The sequence below is a fragment of the Benincasa hispida genome, chromosome 3 (assembly GCF_009727055.1).
Source record: "Benincasa hispida cultivar B227 chromosome 3, ASM972705v1, whole genome shotgun sequence".
In the NCBI taxonomy this organism is placed as follows: domain Eukaryota; kingdom Viridiplantae; phylum Streptophyta; class Magnoliopsida; order Cucurbitales; family Cucurbitaceae; genus Benincasa; species Benincasa hispida.
This window is the reverse complement of record NC_052351.1, coordinates 53,274,617-53,289,297: the sequence shown is the minus strand read 5'-3', so window position 1 is coordinate 53,289,297 and position 14,681 is coordinate 53,274,617.

The window sequence follows — 14,681 nt, the reverse complement described above, 5'->3', positions numbered from 1 at the left end:
GAAATTTGAGTTTGACAACAACTGCCTCAATGCATTTAGAGTATTAAAAGATGTGTTGATTACCGCACCCATATAATTGCGCTAGATTAGACAATGCCATTTGAAATCATGTGCGACGCAAGCGGGTACGCAATGGGGGCTACATTAGCGCAAAAGAAGAAAACTATTTTGCACCCCATCGCATATGCGAATAAAACTCTAAACCCTGCTCAAATAAATTATACCACCACTGAGAAAGAACTCCTGGCTGTGATCTTTGCATTGGAGAAATTCAGGGCATATCTGTTGGAAACCAAGGTATTCATTCACACTGATCACTTGGCAATAAAACATTTAATGACAAAAAAAGATGCAAAGTCGAGGTTGATCAGACGGGTTCTCCTCCTTCAAGAATTTGATATCGAGATAATTGATCAGAAGGGGACAAAGAATCAAGTTGCGGATCACTTGTCCAGATTGGAAAATCCTGAGGTTGACCGCAATGAATCTGAAGTGAGTGTCGTGTTTCCGGACGAGCAGTTGTTCCACATAAAAGAATTGCCTTGGTATGCTGACATCGTTAACTATTTGGTCTTGAACAATTTCCTGAAGATTACACCTACCATCAACAAAAGAAGCTCCAGAATGAATGCAAACACTATTATTGGGATGAGTCGAATCTGTATAGAAGAGGTGCAGACCAAATCATTCGATTGTGTGTACCAAATGCTGCTCAACAACGCATATTTCACAGTGCCACAATTCGCCATATGGAGGGCACTTTGGAGGGCAATGCGCTGCAGCTAAAGTTTTGCAAAGTGGATTCTTTTGGCCTTCATTATTTAAGGATGTTGTTGACTACGCAATGAAATGTGATTGGTGTCAACGCACCGACAACATTTCATGGAAGAACGCAATGCCAATGAACACTATCTTGGAGTTGGAATTATTTGACGTCTGGGGGATTGATTTCATGGGACCATTCCCTCCTTCGCATGGCAAGCTTTATATCTTATTGGCCGCCGATTATGTTTCCAAGTGGGTAGAGGCAATTGCATGCGCCGCAAGTGATGCAGCAGTAGTCTCCTAGTTCCTCAAGAAAAATATTTTCACTCGTTTTGGCACTCCTCGTGCCATCATAAGTGATGAAGGATCACACTTTGTCAACCACAATATAAAGAAGCTACTACGCAAATACAATATCCTCCACAAAGTGGCCACCGCATACCATAAGAAAACGAATGGTCAAGCTGAAGTGTCCAATAGAGAAATTAAGTTGATATTTGAGAAGGTGGTAAAACCTTCGTGGAAAGATTGGACGATGAAGCTTGATGATGTGTTGTGAGCATACCGGACCGCATTTAAAACACCTATAGGTATATTCCCCTATGTGTTGGTATTTGGCATGTCGTGTCATTTTCTTTTGGAGCTAGAGTATACAGCATTGTGGTCGGTCAAGAAACTGAATTTTGATTTGAAGAAAGCAGGAGAAGTGTGAAAACTGCATCTAGTCGAGCTAGAAGAATGGACGGTCAATGCATATGAGAATGCGAAGATTTATAAAGAGTGCACCAAGCACTGGCATGATGAATGCATATGCATTAGAAACCTTCAAGCGGGCAAAAGGTCTTACTCTTCAATTCAAGATTGCAGCTCTTCTCGAGAAAATTAAAATCACGCTGGTTCGGTCCCTTCATCATCAAAGCAATATTTCCACATGGTGTGGTGGAACTGATCACCGAGGAGGGCAGTCAAACATTTAAAGTCAATGGACAACGGATAAAGGCATATTGCGGAGGAGATTTCCAGCCAGAAACAGTCTCCATAAAGCTGAAAAACCCGGAACTATCCCCTACTCAACTCTTGAACATTTAACTCTTCATCACCTTATTATTATCTGTATTTCACTTATTTTTCTCTAAAAAAAAATTGTTGTTTTGTTTTAAAATCATTTGCCCTCTCTTTGTCTGTTTACAAGGATTATGACACAGGATTACGAAGAAGCAAATGATCTCAGTCCATCACCGCAATCCACAGGAGCAGAGATCGCCGCAAGGATGGATGCATCAATACACAATGCGGGCGACAGCGCAAAATTTGGGGGTGTACTCTTCCTTATCTTTATTTCAAATTTTGTTTTATCACATTGCATTTCACTTTTCAAAGTTTTATCACCGCATCCTCCTTGATTACCACAATCATTTAACAAGTAGATAAATTTAGTAGTTCACCGCATGTTGTTTCTTTGCCAAGTATGATTTCAATGATGAACAATATGCTTCTATGTCTTTCATATATATCAGAGTCAACTTAATCTTAAGATAGTCACCTCATGAAATATTTCTAGAAGTTAGAGGTTTGCTAGCTTTCTTTCAAACTCTCTTTACAACTCAATCTATGACCATCGCATGACCTATTTTAATTTCTTTTGGCAATGAGGACATTGCCGCATTTTAAATTTAGGGGTGAGGTATTTACTTTCGAACCTTGCTATAATATATATATATATATATATATATATATATAATACACACTTAGAATAACAACTCCACTGTCAATGCAATGGGAAACCCATGTTGATAAGAGTTAAGTTATGAAAGGCACTTACCTGTAGTTTGATGTCCGCATGACACCCGTAGGGGCAAGCCAAAAATGAAAGTAAGTCACCAAGGATCAACGCATAAATCAATGACTGCAACTTCAATGCCAAATCGATATGAGTTTAGACTGAGAAAGAGTGCATTGCTCATAGTTAGATGTCCGCATGATACCCGTGGGGGCAAGCCAAAAACGAAGGCAAGGCACTCGATCAACGCAAGGTCGAAAAAAAATATAGCAATAAAGGAAATTTTTGTGCAAGGATAAATCATTTGACACCCCGAAGGAAAATTTTCTTATTGAAATAAATCATGCGATGTTCCGGAATTAGTAAAGTCCTTTTGAAAGTTAAGCTTGCAATTCCTAAGTCTTAGAAATATTTTAGGAAGAGACTTGAATAAGACTTAAGGAAATTCTGGCATATAGGATTTGAATGAAGTATCTTGAACTTTGCGGTTAACTTGCTAAAGAAATCTTTAGCTTACACTTGAGGACAAGCATTGTTTAAATTTGGGGGTGTGATAACGGGCAGAAATGCACGTTACCATAATACTAAAGTCTTAAACAATGTTGGATTGTGTTGATGAAATATATTAAATTGCATCCATTAAGCATAAGTTCTATAATATTGCAGTCGCATGCGTCCAACGCATTAGAGCAGTTGATCTTTACATTTTTGTGCAGAATATGCGTTAACGTAATGCAGAGATTGCGATCATAGGAATACACTGGTCGAGCGCAACTTCACCGCAAGACTTTGCGATGATCGTGCTCCCAAAAATCGCCCAAGAAGAATCACCGCAACTTGGTCAGCGCGACATGGTAGGCACATCCGGGTGAAAGGATAATTAAGAGCGATGGGACAGAATGCTAACGCCAGTCAGATCCAAATTAAGTTGACAGTCGATAACGGTCATGAAGTACATTCAGCTTTATCAGTGACAAGTATCCGGTGCATCAGTCAGGAATTAAAGCTGTCCCATCTGTAACTAAGAGAGAGACCGCCTTTCACCATGGAAACTCTATAAATGGCAAGTGCATTCTTTAGAGAAGGGGTTAAGCAGTCGATTACTTCATCACTTTACAAGTTCACGCCTCTGTTCATAGTTTCTTTCATTTTAAAGCAGACGCGAGGAAGAAAGTGTGCCGATAGATCAGTCCGGTAAGCTTGAGAAAGCACTGGAAGCTTCAAAGATAGGGAGAGGGTCGACGCCTACGGAAGCAGGAATATCTTTAGGCCAGAATAGAGATTCCAGTGTAAAAAAAGTCTCGATTAGCAAGGAATTGCTACCAGGCTCTCTACCCTAAACTTCCATTGGCATTTTGTAATTAACGTATTTATAAGATTGGAGATTATTTCTCTATACCTGTCCACTCTCTGTGATTCATGCATGAGTAGCTAAATTAGTTGAATGGGTTGAGAAGCATTTAGCTAGCATAACTAGGAAGTCCTCATTCTTTGTGGTTATCTTGTTTATGTATGCTTCATTCGTCCTTTAGGGATACTCGGGAGGGTAGTCTAAGGATAGGATCTAGACTTGGGAAGGTCAGGTCAGAATCTAAGTTTGGAAGAACCAGATTAGAACGCATGAACAAGAGATAGGCGCTTAGGAATGAGCACTATTTGTTATTAACGCATCGTATGCATCTTAGCGATAAGATATGATTGTATGCGGTCACCTTGCATCAACGCATAGGACAAGAGTAGAGACTTAGGGATAAGCTCTATGGACATTTTGCATTCAACACATGCGTCCTAGACTTAGGAGCACCGCATTTACATTGGAAAATGACTTGTTGTGCATGGTAGTAACATGATCTCATGGTCTGACACATTCCCAAGTAACGCTAGCTAAAGATCTTCTCAACTCGTTCATCGTATACTTATTGCATCTATCAACGCAACTTTCGTTTCTCAAATTCGCTGTATTTATTCATTTCTTTTTAATCACGCAATCAACAACCAAACGCTTTATTTATTTTCCCAGTTACCACAAAGTTTTCATAAAAAAATAATCATCAACGCAATCTATTTTCACAAGTCCCTGTGTTCGACCTTGGACTTACCAGGAAACTCAGTGGAATTTACATTTGGATTCCGCTGGGGAAACTTGAGTGCACAACGTAATCCATCAACGCATATCATCCATATTTCCACTTAATAAAATAGTGCATCACTGGACTATGCCTTAGTCTATCAGTCTAGAGTGGCCCTTTTGCTCACTCTTTATCATTCTTTACTGCATTACTACTTAGTTGAGAGAGAACCTTTACTCAATTCCTCAACGTCAATCCATAGCTAGTGTGGAATGGTCCCGACAGTACCACTAACAACTTTTCTTTCATTCATGTGATTCTAGTTTAAGTATCGTCATACCTTAGGTACTACTGCTCAGATACCTTCTCCGTGTACTTCAGTATCGAGCTGCTCGAATACCTTCTCCATGTCCTTCGGTGTCGAGCTATTCAAATTCTAAGACAAAGCTTCAGTACCTTCTCCGTGTACTTCAGTACTGAGCTATTCAAATTCAAAGACCGAGCTTCAGTACCTTCTCCGTGTACTTCAACACTGAGGTATTCAATTTATAAGGCTAAGCTTCAGTACCTTCTCCATGTACTTCAGTACTGAGCTACTAATACTCAACTTGCTTATTCTTATCTCTTAATGACTTAGTTGCCCAAAAGCTTTCTATACTAACGCATCCTCTTGTTTATTGAAAAGTATAGCATAAACATAATATTAGTGTGAGATGCGTTGCCTGGTAACTATTTGAGAATAGTTGTCATAAATAGCTTTCAGTAAACATACATTGCTAGACATTCATAAGCATTAACAATTTACTTAAAACATTTAAAGCATTTAGAGTCACTCACTGCTCTTCGGGGTTTCTAACAGTTTATATGCCTCTCCTAGCTCCTCTTGGCCTAAAAGGACATAATTCCCGATTAGATTCCTTTGAATTCTCAGCAAAATGCTTCAGGTAGCTCGCTTACTAATGGAAATTTCACCAACAAAATAGCATTACTAGTAAGATGATCATCATCAGCGAGATCATCCTCATCAGCGAGATTTATGACTTTCCAGTGAGATTTATGTCTTTCTTAACTCACTCTCGCTTTCGCTCATTTTTTTATCTCTCGCTCGCTCTTGCTCATTTCTAATCTCTCGCTCGCTCTCGCTCACTATGGTGAGCTACTTGCTTATTCTTCCTAAGCAGCTGCATGTTTATCCATCAATTCCCTATTTCAACTTCAAAAATATATAACTCAAAATCCAGAACTCTTTTTAAGAAACTTTCTTCTACAAACTTGTTTAGAATCTTGACCTTAAAATATTGGCCCCAAATTCCTTGTAATTTGGTTTGCAACTTCCAATCTTCACTTTGGGTCCCTGATTAATCTGAGAATCTACCCCTTCTGCAAATTCTTCATTTTTTGCTATTCTCCGTGTGAGATCTTTTTCTGGAAAAACAACCTCAACAATTAGATTCTTCCAGCTTTCGAACGGCACCGATCTCACTTAATTTGCTCAAGTGATTTTCCAAACCCAAGCTTCTGAAATTCCTCTCCTTTTTATATTTCCTTCTGCCTCCCCTGTTCAAGGGTTAAATACCACCTCATCCAACACTTAGTGCTTCCGGCCAATTCCCATTAGTGAGTTTCTTTAATTAATTTATTTTTCCTTCCTTCATAACCCACGTTAGGCCTTCGCCTCATAATATAAATTTAGCGTGCATCATATACTCCATCGTCTAATGCCCAGTGCCTATCGTCTAGCATTCAACGTCTATCGTCTAGCACTTGTCATGCAGCTCATCGTCTAGCATTGATACCGATCGTGCAGTGCCAACACCCCAGCGTTTAACACTATCGTCCAACGTATAGCGCTATCGTTTAGCGAGATCCTTCGTATCTTCTACCGCCCAACGCCTATCGTCTAGCTCAATCGTTTAGCAAACGATCTCGCTGATCTCACTCTCAATGATCTCACGCATAGCTTATCGCTTAGCTACTGCGAGCATCGTTTACCTCTGCACAGTTACTACACGATCGCCCAATGCCTGCCTACATGATCGCCTACCTCATCATGTAGTGTCTTTCACTTACTAGAAGATCGCATACCCAATCGTATAGTGCCACTCATCTACTACACGATCGTCAAACGCCTTTGCTCGCACACACTTGAGGCTGTCGCGAGCCTTATCAACGCATCATGCCTTTTAACCCATGCATTCATCCTTAGTACCAACACATAGTTTACCCTTGCCTTCAACACTTAACCTCTACAACCCTTGGTTGCTACACACGCAACCCCATGCGTCCACACTTCTCCATCAACGCATGCCTACACTTTACTTCCTGTCTCTTATACACATCTAGATGTGTATAAGAGACAGGTCCACACTTCTCCATCAACGCATGCCTACACTTTACTTCCATACTTAGCTAATTTTCACTTGTTATATTATCTAAAACTCACCCTTGACTAAGTATTTCTAACACTTAGAATTTTCTTCCTCCATCTGCCTACTTTCTTTACCTCCTTTCATAATTTTATTTAACATGCTTGTTACTCAATTATGTAGGAAAAATGGAGTAAGGGGTTTACAATTACCTCCCCCTTAAAGAAATTTCATCCTTGAAATTTGCTCGGACTTATTTATAACTAGAGTTTCACCACATCTTTTGGTCGTAAACTTTACAACCTTCTTCTTTTCTTTCCTCTTTATTTCTTTCTCTTTTACTATGTATCCGCTGCGCTACTCTGATATTAACTTTGTCCATATTAAATAATACCAGTATGTATGAACAACTTGGTCATAATAGTTCACTGTATTTGTTACATCCTCTTGTGACTCTTCCATTCTCCACTGAGTCATAGTATTCATTTATTACTAGGGTGATCCTTTTCTATTTCCTAGCAATACCACTAGAACATTCTTTTTTAGTTGTCATACCTTTGAATTACTTACTAGCTGTGAAATCAATATTTATGTCAACTAGAAGAGCACTCTTCTTAGGATGTCCTTTCTATCCATACTTGGGAGAAGACATTCTTTCTACTATAACATTTCCCAACTATGGCTTACTATACTATATACATAAGGTTTTCTTAACTGTACTAGTCCCTAGCTCAATCGCAATTCAAACTTCGAGTTATTACCTAGAACATCAGCAAATCTGGACCTTTTCCTTTTTTTCTTCTGCTGACCATTTTGTCCCTTATTTTATACTCAATGTACCCCTGGTACATTTCGAGCTCACTATTGCTCATCTTTTCCCTTCTCTTAGAATTAATTTGACTAGGACTTCCTCTAGATTACACTCTTTTTCTTGAATTCACTAGAATAGACTTCACATTTGCCACCAACCTCTGAGCAAACCTGCTACACATTCTATTCCTAGTGAAAAGTCTATGTTTACCTGCGTGACTCCTGACTTCTACTCAGGTACTGGTAGCGGATTGAGTAATCCTGTCGTCCTCTCCCCTCCAGGTTTCACTTGTTGACAAATCAAACATCAGTCTACCTACTCAGCTATTCCTTTCTTCATTATAGGCCACCACTACGATCTCTTCAAGGTTCTATAAAACTTGGTGTTTCTTGGATGCATGGAGTAAGCAGAACTGAGTGCCTATTCTAGAATAGCTTGCTTAAGCTGCAACACGTTAGGCACATACATTCCTCCTTCCTTTACTAACATTCCATCTACTTCTAACTAAAAATCAATTCTTACTCTCTTGCTCACTTCTTATGCAAGCTTCTGGAGATCAGGATCCTTCAACTATTCATGCTTAAGATCTTCCATCAAAGTAGATCTTACCTAAAATGTAGCGATCAATCCTCCTAACTGACCTACTGATAAGGTAGCCCTAGAATTCCTAAACTCCTGCAGTAACATTCCTGATATTGATCCAAGAACTACTTTGGATCTCAAGGATTTCCTGCTCGGCCCTTGAGGGCCGTCACAAATTTGGATACCTGACAGGTGAAATACCAAAACCAAGGATCGATGATCCCCAAGAGCAAATGTGGAAAGAAGAGGATTCTTTGTTGAGATCGATTTTGATTGGAAGTATGGAACCTCAAGATGGAAAACCTTTATTGTATGCAGCTACAACCTATGATATTTGGGAGGCAGCCCAAAAACTCTACTCTAGGACACAGAATGCCTCTCGTTTATATACCCTACGTAAGCAGGTCCACGAATGCAAACAAGGAACAATGGACGCTACTGCTTACTTTAACAAGTTGTCTCTCTCGTGGCAAGAGATGGATTTATGCCGTGAAATAATTTGGAACTGTCCTTGTAGAAGAGTGTTACATTATCAGTCTGAAGAAACGGATCGCGTGTATGACTTTCTTACAGGACTCAACTCTAAATTTGATACAGTGCGAAGTCGTATATTGTGGACTAGACCTATACCATCCCTAATGGAAGTCTGTTCTGAAGTTCTTCTAGAGGAAGATAGGTCGAGGGCCATGAACAATACACCTGTAACACCAACAGATTTCGCTGCTTTCAAAACTTCAGGCCCTGTCCAAGATAAACAGAACAGTAAGCCGCCCCCAGTGTGTGAACATTGCAAAAAATCCTGGCACCTGAAAGATTAGTGCTGGAAACTTCACGGTCGGCTGGCAAATGGTAAGAAACGAAAGCCAAGCTGGGCTCTTGTAGGTGAATCTGTTACTGGAGATACTCAGCCTCAGAATCAGGAAACCACTCAGAGCACTACTACTACAGTGGGTGTTAGTGCAATCGCCCATTTAGATACTTTCCACTCCTTTGGCCTTGTGAGTATAATTGGTATTAAACCGTAGATATTAGGCTCAAGGGCCACAGATCACTTAACTGGCTCCTCTAATCAATTTTTGTCCTATCAACCTAGTGTTGGAAATGAAAGAATCAGAATTGCAAATGGGTCCTTTGCCCCTGTTGCTGGAAAAGGACGGGTGTCACCTTTTGCAGGCTTAATCCTCCAAGATGTGTTGCATGTTCCAAAAGTGTCTTACAATCTGTTATCTATTAGTAAACTTATAAAAGATTTGAAGTGTCATGTTATCTTCTCACCTGATGATGTTGTTTTTAGGATCTGAGCTCGGGGATGATGATTGGCACTGCCCGACATGACGGGGGACTCTATTTCCTCACTGAAGAAGCCTTCTTTAGGATATGTGATAGGACTAGTTTGTTTTCTTCCCATTTTTCTGTTTCTGGAACTGATTATATGTTATGGCATTATCGCCTAGGCCATCCTAATTTCCAATATATGAATTATTTGTTTCCTCATTTTTTTCACAACGTTAATATTTCTAAATTGAAATGCGATGTGTGTGTCCAGGCCAAACAACCTCGTGTTTCTTTCTCTTCTCAGCTTTATAAGCCCTCTAAACCGTTTACTCTGTTCCATAGCGATGTCTGGGTCCGTCATCAGTCACTACCATAACTAGGAGGCGTTGGTTTGTAACCTTTATTGACGATCATACTCAACTAACCCGGGTTTTCCTTCTGACAGATAAATCAGAAGTTACTTCAGTTTTCCAACAATTTTACAATTCTATAGAAATCCAGTTCAATGCAAAAATCGCTATTCTCCGGAGTGATAATAGTCGAGAGTACCTTAGTAACGCCTTATGCGAATTCCTAGTCTCCAAAGGTGTTGTCCGTCAGAGTTCCTGTGTATACACTCCTCAACAAAATGGAGTGATCGAACGGAAAAACCGTCACCTTGTTGAAGTTGCCTGATCACTTATGTTGTCAACTTCCCTTCCTTCTTATTTGTGGGGTGATGCAATCTTGACAATAACCCATCTAATAAACCGCATGCCATCCCAGGTCCTAAAATTCCAAACCCCCTTAGATTTCTTCAAAGAGTTTTACTCAAACTCTAGACTTTTTTTTGATGTACCCCTTCGTGTCTTTGGCTGTGTAGTGTTCGTCCATACACACGGACATAACCGTACCAAGTTTACCCCTCTGGCATAAAAATGCGTTTTTGTAGGGTACCCTCTACATCAGCGTGGGTACAAGTGTTATCGTCCTCCTTCCAGGAAATACTTTGTCTCTATGGATGTGACATTCTTTGAAGATCATCCATTCTTTCCCAATGGTTCTCTTCAGAGAGAGCATTCTAGTGAAGAAACCAATTGGGGTCCCAACCTTTCTGCCTTACCCGAACCTGAACCCATCCTTGATGTCTGTATCAGTACCAATGCACCTATCCTCCCAACCAAACAAGTCCCTTCGTATCGTCTAGCGCCCAGCGCCTATCATCTAGCTCAATCATTTAGCAAACGATCTCGCTCTCAGCAATCTCGTTGATCTCGCGCATAGCCTATCATTTAGCTACCGTGAGCATCGTTTACCTCCGCACAATTACTACACGACCGCCCAGCGCCCACCAATACGATCGCCTACCTCATCGTGTAGTGTCGTTCACTTACTAGATGATCGCATACCCAATCGTATAGTGTCATTCATATGCTACACGATCGTCCAGCGCCTTTGCTCACACGCACATGAGGCTGCTGCGAGCCTTATCAACGCATCATGCCTTTCAACCCATGCGTTCATCCTTAGTACCAACGTATAGTTTACCCTTGCCTTCAACACTTAACCTCTACAACCCTTGGTTGCTACACACGCAACCCCATGCATCCACACTTCTCCATCAATGCATGCCTACACTTTGCTTCAATACTTAGCCAATTTTCACTTTTTATATTATTTAAAACTCACCCTTGACTAAGTATTTCTAACACTTAGAATTTTCTTCCTCCATCTGCCTACTTTCTTTACCTCCTTTCATAATTTTACTTAACATGCTTGTTACTCACTTTTGTAGGAAAAATGAACTGCGGGGTTTACATGAGACGATCTCCCTTAAGAACGGCGTCATTCATGGTTACGCCTAAAAGAAGGGCACAAAGTTGTCCTCAATCATAATTTAGTGACCCGATCAATGGTCTTCCATTAATCGAGAGTCCAAATTGGATAGCTACATCTTGAAGTGTAATCATATACTCTCAATGCAACATGTGGAAAATGTGTGTCTCCTGCTGCCATCATTCCACTAATGTGGTTATCAGATGCCAGTCTAGTTGTATAAATTTGATACAGAAGACTCCGTAGAATCCTGCAGCTCGTAGATAATTCAATATACGAGGATCTGGGTCCTCTTACCTTTGAATAACAACCTCCCGTTGTCGACAATGCATAGCATCAATATGCTCGTCTTCCCAAACACCTTCGGATCTATGGTTGCGCTGTAAGTACAAAACAGAGTCGTTGTATGGTCCTGTGGTAACATCCTCATCCATCTGATCCCATAAAAACAATATTAAATTTAACTTAAATATTTATTAAAAATCAATGTGATTATAATCAATAAATACAATGACAATTAATAAGAAATACACCCGTCATTGTTACCAGTTATAAAAAAAAAAAGTTACAAGAACGCGTCAATAAATAAATAAGTAAAAGAAGTTAACCAATAAGAACAATTACAAATAAATAACTAAGTCGCATCACGACCTCAATTGGGACAATTCCGTCTATTATGCCCTTCTTGTTTGTAAATTGTGCAACATGTCTTGTAACGTTCCCTCCAATCCATCTCGTTTTGCATGTGAGAAGTATACAGTCTACCAACTTTTTTGACTCCTTTCAGAACAGCGTTTGTACTTTTGGCCACATTTGTGGTTAGCCATCGATAACAATGATCACCATCATGTGACTGTGTCCACTGCTTAGGATCTATAGAAGCAAAATATGGTAAGCAATTAGGGTTTGCTATTTGAAGTTCGACCATACAATCATTAAACTTCGAACTTGAAATTTTGATCCTGCACTACATACCAAACTCTTCAATAGACTATTTTTATACTTGTTGTTAAAATTACTTACCACATGTCGTAAGCAGAATCTGTGGTGTACTCCTACCCAACCGTTGTTAGGGTTTCTAATGGCAAATATAATGCCTTTGTGTTTATTTGAAATTAGACACATTCCCTCCATTTCATGCACCACATGATCCCATAAATTTCTCAAAAACTAGCCCCATGAATTAGCACTTTCCTCCGGTACAATAGCATATGCAATTGGATAGACGTGACCATTTGCATCGACTGAGGTAGCTATTAATAATGTTCCTTCATACTTTCCATACAAATGAGTTCCATCAATTTGAAGTAGCGGCCTACAATGCTTGAAACCCTCAATAATAGGTCTAAATGACCAAAACACGCTATTGAAAATGACAATCCTTTCATCACAATCTACCTCATTTAGCCTTCAATGGATAATTGTACCAAGGTTCGTGACTTGTAAGATATTCATCCATCTAGGCAGCAAATTGTACGATTAGATCCAATCTCTGAACATCTTCGCAATTTCTTTTCATCTTCCGTCCCACACTTTCCAGTAACTAACAGAATAACCATACTTTTTCAAGATAATATCTTGTAATGCTTTGAAATCAACTAACGGATTTTTTTAACTATGTTGCTTACCTCAAACGCAAGTAGATTTGAGTCCAATTGATGGTGATCTTGACTCAGTCTTGCATACACATAGGAATAAGGGCCATTATACTAGGTAATTTCAAATTTACCGTGTTTTTTACAGCAGACAGTGCGAAGTCTCCACGTTTACCCATTGCCATATCTTTTACACCTAACATCTCATATTGTTTTCTTCGACTCAATGACTTCAAAATTTTGATGTCGAATGATTGGACAGTTTTTCACTACATTTTTTAAATCCAAATTGGAATTGAATATCATCCCCTTAAGCAATGAATCATACCCCATATTACTGTCTTCCTCCATTGTCGAATCAGGTACAATGTTCATGTCGTTCAGGTCTATCTCAATAAATGTTTCGGGGACTTCATGAATGCCATAAAATTGACCAGGTAGTTGATCTATATCGATATCATTATCGTCTATTTCAACTTCTTCGTTGTTTGTAGCAATAGTTGGATCATAATGCTCATCCTCCACATTATGACTTTCCAACTCAATAGAAGTTTCAACTTCTTCTCTCATTGAGGTTGGACTTGGAACATTGGGTTGGGATATATACAGTTCAACTCTATTTGGTGGGTTTGGAGCATTGCTCATCATGAACCGTACATCAGCTTCACATCATAATGAGATAGGGATATAGAAAGTGGATCCCGCTACATAACTACCATATCTAAATATTACCTCTACCCCATCATCTCTATTTTTGGATAATGCATCACATAATCTATCGATTAATGTGTTGAAGTCAACTTGACAATGCACATTTCTATATCCCTATCTCATTATGATGTAAAGCTGATATTTTAATTTATTAGGCCAACTATATTAAAAAAAATACTTAACTTTTTGGTTGTATTTGTTTCAAACAATGAGTTGAAAATGGAAAAAAATAGGTGTGAAACCATAATAAACAAATAGGTACAAAACCATGATAAATAAGTATGTGTTATTCCTTAATGATTTTTTTAAAAAATAATCCACCTTCATTCAAAATAATAATAACAAAATGGGTACAAAATCATGATAAATAAGTATGTGTTATTCCTATTTTTATAAAAGGAATGTTTTTAAAAAAAATAAAGGAATGTTTTTTAAAAATAATATCCACCTTCAAACAAAATAATAATAATAAATATGTACAAAATCATGATAAATATTGTTACTAAAAACATTCATCACAATTTGACCATAAATCAGTGACAAATATTCTTTTATATTGACATGAATCTTTTTTTTTTAATCATCATAAAATTTACAATATTAAGGCGAATAATCCAAAATAAATTGACTAAATAAACGGCAAGCATAACAACAGCAATAATACTAATAATAACATTAACATTAACATTCAAACATTCAATACTCAATAATCAATACATCATTCCAAATAATAGTAAATAGATACATAACCTTTGAATGACTTGATTGTAGAGTTTTTCTTAGAAATAATAGTCATGGTAAACAAAATAAAAAAAAAATCAATACAAAATTATGAACATTTTACATTTTTGTTTCATTTGAGAAATAAAAAGTCCAGTTAACCGCCTATAAAATAAATTTTCCAATTAATCC